The sequence below is a fragment of the Danio rerio genome, chromosome 13 (assembly GCF_049306965.1).
Source record: "Danio rerio strain Tuebingen ecotype United States chromosome 13, GRCz12tu, whole genome shotgun sequence".
NCBI lineage: Eukaryota > Metazoa > Chordata > Actinopteri > Cypriniformes > Danionidae > Danio > Danio rerio.
The window spans coordinates 37,005,345-37,010,848 of NC_133188.1; the positions used below are offsets into that span (position 1 = coordinate 37,005,345).

The following is a 5,504-nucleotide window of genomic DNA, read 5'->3' on the forward strand; positions in this document are numbered from 1 at the left end:
AGACTTCAGTACCTGAAACCTGAAGTACACCTCACATTCCTGTTTTTAAAGCAAATCGAGAATGATGAACAGAGAAAATATTTAAAGAAGAAACAAAGCTATAGACGTTACCTTGATTATAAGTTGTCTGCACTCTAGTTCAAAGTACATATCAAGGATTTTTTTTGTTGATCTCATAACTGTGGTCCTCATAATTGTCCTAAGTCTAATTTATACATTCGCCAAAATCCAGCTTCACTAGAGATTTTGTTCACATCACAACAAATAACTCACAAAAAAAGAAAAAACTATTTAAGTCAGAAAACAGCTTATTCCAATACAAACCATATTGTGTATTTATACTGCAGTGCAAGCTACACTGTTAGACATTTCAAAGGGTTTTTACAGTAACTTACTGGCAACACTGTTGCCAGTAAGTTACTGTATTTTAGATTTACAGTATACAACTGTAAATCCGTTTACAGCATGTTACTGTAGTGTCTGAAAATGGTTAACTACTGTAAAAACCTAAGTTAACAGTTAGCTACTGTAAACCTTTTAATTTTGTCCTAAATATTTTATAATATAATTTTATTAATATTATTTTAATACTATAGACCTAAAAAAGACACAATTACAAAATATTAACAAAATAAACACTCTTTATTTAAAACATTGGAGATGCTTAATACAAGCTTAAAAATGTGTAAAAACATTACATTTCAATCATTCAAAATATTTTATTTTAAGAAAAAAAACATTGAAAATGAAAAAGCACATTAACATACATGTACAAATCTAATTTAAGTGTCTGACCTGCATATTGTTGAGAAAAAAAAAACCCAATTGTACTAAGTACTACTGACATTAAACCAGACACAATTACAAAATATTCCATTCTTTAAAACATTAATAATGCTTAAAGCATTTAAGGAAAATGTGTGACAATTACATTAAGCAATAAAATCAACACATTAAAAATAAATAAATCACACAAAGCACTAGAACATACATGTACAATAAAAATTTAAACTTCTGAATTGCATATTTTTGGAAAAATAAATATTTGTAACTATTAGCCGACTCAGAAACAACACAACTTTAAAATATTACTAATTCTGGTGTCAAATGCTCAACAAGGTCTGAATTCACATATTCAAATGCAATTCATCTTTAGTTCTATTGCACTTTTACACTGTAGATCAATGATGTCAAAGCAGCTTAACATAGAAGTTCTTGTAAATTGAAGCTGCTTCAGTCCAGTTTTCAGAATTGAAGCAGTAAATGTCACTGCTGAAAGTCCAAACACTGAAGAGCAAATCCACCGATCCACCAATCGTAGCCAAGCGATCCAGTGGCGACAGTGGCATGGAAGAAACTTCACCAACTGACGAAAGTGTAGAATAAAAGCCCTTGAGTGAAACCAGGCTCAGTTGGGCACGACCAGTTCTCCTCTAGCCAAACTTGTGCAAGGCCGCTGTAAAGGCACCGGAGGCTTGAAAGTTCACCAGTGGGTGGTCAGGCTGGCCCATTGGATCAATGCGGAAACTCATTGATCACGTGTGTCTTTTAGGATTCACTCCTCCATGACCACCACAGCATCTGGTCAGGATTTGGCCCAGTCCAGGATTATGAAGAACTCTGGATAAGGACAAACAGACTAACATGAGCATAGAAGAAGCTTGTTTAAAAAAAATAAATCATATACTGGTTAATTATTTTGAAGCATGGCAGCTAGGTTGGGCTAGTTTTCAGCTGGTACTAAGCAACTGGCTCCTGCTCATAACCTGCTCACTACCATGTTTAAAAGATAACTAACCAGAATGTCCTGTTTATTTTTTCCTCTAACAAGGTTTTACAAAAACATTGTAGCATTTGTGATGGGTTGATTCACAGCAGGACAGATTAGACAATTTGTTTTATGTATTCCTAATAAACTAAAACAGACTGAATACTGATACAACTATTGAGAGTGTCTCACCTAATCCAAGTTCTCAGTTAGCTGGTGAAAGAAGGATAACTCACTGTTGTTCATGGTTGTCATTCTCTTCACTACTTCTCCTGCCTTCTTCTGGCTCACTCTGGTTGTTGCTGTGCATTTTGTTTCATCCTCTGGAATTATTTATACAAAATTTTTTATTATTTTATTTAATATAATAATATTTATTATTTAATATTACAAAATATTTAGGCAACATGAAATGGGGAAAAAGACATTTAATACATAGACAAATGCATGTATCCCAATACTAATTATTGTATTTTAAAATGTCTGACCCATGACAGACCTCAATCTGCTCAAAAATATTATAAACAAAGATGAAAAAAACCCTACTAAATGGTTTAATAAAAAAGGGAAAAAGATTTTTTATTTAGCTAGCAACTAAACATGTGACACATTTTGTATTAAAAGTAACGTTACTATATTGAGAAACAAATAGATGTACAGTACTTACTGTTGTATGAGGTCCAGTTTGCACAGGCAGGCTCCCAGTATTCTATATTGAGACCATAAAAAAGCCAAAAATACAGATAAGAATACCATGCTACAATCCACAACCTCCACACAACTTTTTTTTTATTTGTTTACCTTGGTTGCTTACTGGTCTTGCTTATTTTTTAAGCATAAGGCTGTGCTGATCAAGATGTTCCTCCGAAATGCTGTTTGTTTCTTCAGACAAAACCTGCTGCTGTGCTCGTGCCATATCTAAACAGAAAAAAATATAATGGTGACAATTATGTTAAACCAAATGTCAAGAGTTGTGATAAAAAAATAATTAGCAAACAATAAATAGCAAAAAGGTGGTTATTAGCATAATGCATAGAGGTAAAGTTGGTTTTATATTAGCAGATTCAGACTTCCCCCTTAATAATTTAATTTCATAAAAGTATTATTTGCAAACTCTAAATAGTGAAATCATTTTAGCAGCTAACGACTATCAAAGTACAACATGCTCACGGTCAAATAAACAGTGTTAATGTTGATTTCAAGTCATACTGGCATGCTAATTCTGATCGAATATTCAAAGTAACATGGTAAACAGTATAACGTTAGAGTCTTCTAAATGAACGAATGTGCGAATATAAAACCAACTTTACCTCTATGCATATTGTAGATTTACGTTAACGTTCTTATAGGTTACGTCGCGATGTTATTTTCTCAAGCTAACGATATAAGTTACTCTAAACCAGAGAAAAATAAGTTCACAACATCTAATATATATAAAGTATAAATCAATATAAGTTAAACGTTGCACGTTAAAATGAGCTTGAGTCCAATTCAGTATAAACTTAGCTCAGTTTAGCTAACAGTTAACATTACCATTTTAAGATCGCTTCAGCTAATGTTGCCGAGCAAACATATGCTAATAGAGGTGCTCAAATCAATGTCGAGTGTTGTCAGCACAGACAGACGCGCTTTTACCTGGATTATTTGATGGTCTTTCATTCATATTCTTCTGGGGGAAAACACTCTCTGCCGGACCGTTGTCTCGTGCTAAGTGTCCTCCAAAACTGTCTGCATACCTCTGGTTCCCTCCTAAACCAAAACCCGCTGCAACACCGGTTCCTATGTAAATAAATAAAAAGATATGACGAGAACAATGGCTAATAGTCATAAACAGTCTTATTTAAAGTAATAGTAGTGTTAATGTAATAAATTAAATAAAGGTAACATCTTAATAGATGATATATTTCTCAAATGGGCGAAATAACGCCAAGCCAGAGAAAATAATAATAGCCAACTTTATACTTTACTTTGTTCTATTCTCGTCCACAAAACATTCTGTAAAATGAAACACTGCCTCAGCTTACCAGAGTAAAGTTTGTTAAATCCAGTATGTTCTTCAGGCACACTAATAAATTGTCCTCCAGAATTGCTCCAGGGTCCTCAGGCAAAATGTGGTGCAGAGTAGTCGAATCGCCGCAAGGTGGCGTTGAAGCAGTTGTGGAAAATACAGTATAATACACGAATTTTTACAAATACAGTACATCGCTGTATATGTTGTTCGACGTCACACTAAATTCCCATAATGCAACGGTAAATACAGTTATTTACCGTAAAAGGAATTTGCAGTATTACACTGGGTGAAATACAGTAATTAACTGTGTAATTTACAGAAATGTCTAACAGTGTAGGAGCCCTTAACATTCCAGCAATGTTCAGTTCAATATTAAATTCTTCGTGGTTTGGATAACATTTGATAAAATTCTGTAGATGGATTGTAAATAATTCTGATCAAAGGCCCACAAAAAAAGAAAATATCTCATTTCATTTTATACAATCCATGATTAATTTTTTATCGTGGACAACAAATCAAATAAAAATGTCAACACTTCATATGTTCAATCAGTAAACATACTTATTTGACCTACTATACACTGCTAAAAATGCTGGGTTCCACACAATCAACACAAATCGATTAAGTTAAAGTAATTGTTTTAACAAATTTAAGTGGACTAAACATAAAACAATTAAGTTGTTTCAAAAACATCTTCAAGAGTAGTGTTGTTTCAGCTCATTTTAAGCAAGTAGTTAGAATGGGCAGAAAAAAAATTCAATTTTTTGAGTCTATGATTTTACATAAATTCAATGCAAATCTTGTAAACCAGGCAGTGTCCTTTTGACAGTATTTGTGCCAACAGGATAGTACATTTTTTTATAAATGTTTTCATTGTTCACTTCACTTATTGCAAACCTGTTTGAGTTTATTTCTTCTGTTAAACCAACACAATCTCATGGCAATTCGTACCTTTTTGATTCATTGACTAATTTGTATGAATCTATGATCTCCGATATGTACGATTCATATGAGTACATGATCTTATTTGATTTGCTCATCCCCCAATGATGGTTGGATTTAGGGGAGGGGTTGGGTACCACAGCTCCTTTTTACAATCCCATATTTTTGGCAAAATGTAAAACAGTTACGTTACTTTGTGAGATCAGGCTGGTTAAACATAAAGAAGATATTTTGAAGAAAACAGAAATTCTGTAAGCATTGACTTCCATAATATTTGTTTTTCTTACTATCACGTCAATGGATACCGGGTTTTCAGCCTTCTTCAAATTATCTTACGTTTTCAGCCAATTCAAGAGTTCACACTTAGCTGATGATTGATAGTAAAGCTAGTTTGGCGTGCTGTCCCGGGAGAGAGCCCTGAGCTTATAAGCTCCTCGAGCCCTGGGCTCCCTCCCGTTGCAAGGCGAGAGGGGAGTTTGAGCTCAGGTAGATCTCGATGACTCCCTCTCTTGCTTGTTGTAGCTAAGTGTCGGATATGTATGCTGAAAGGTGTACTCAGAGTTTAGCTAATGTATTTGGATTAATTGTTTAGAGTGCTTGTTTTTGAACTGTGGGAGGAAACCGGAGGACCCGGGGAAAACCCACGCGACCACGGGGAGAACGAGCAAACTCCGCACAGAAATGCCGTCTGGTTTGGAAAGGAATTAAACCAGGGGCATTCTTGCTGTGAGGCAACAGCGCTAATCGCTGGCCACCGTGACGCCCGTTTGAAAGGAGGGAAGT

General features: G+C 34.5%; 1 long non-coding RNA gene across 2 annotated transcripts; it reads right to left on the bottom strand.

Annotated features, from left to right (window-relative positions):
- Positions 1-623: 623 nt before the first annotated feature.
- On the bottom strand, positions 624-3,915 carry LOC137487421 (uncharacterized). 2 transcript variants are annotated; one of them, XR_011005991.2, is made up of 6 exons: positions 3,793-3,915; positions 3,404-3,547; positions 2,570-2,686; positions 2,436-2,477; positions 2,005-2,091; positions 624-1,620 (listed from the first exon to the last, which is right to left on the bottom strand). It is a non-coding gene; the product is annotated as an uncharacterized lncRNA (long non-coding RNA). The 2 variants fall into 2 exon arrangements; XR_012388822.1 differs by lacking the exon at positions 3,793-3,915 and having other exon boundaries at positions 1,961-2,091; positions 3,404-3,456.
- Positions 3,916-5,504: the final 1,589 nt, after the last annotated feature.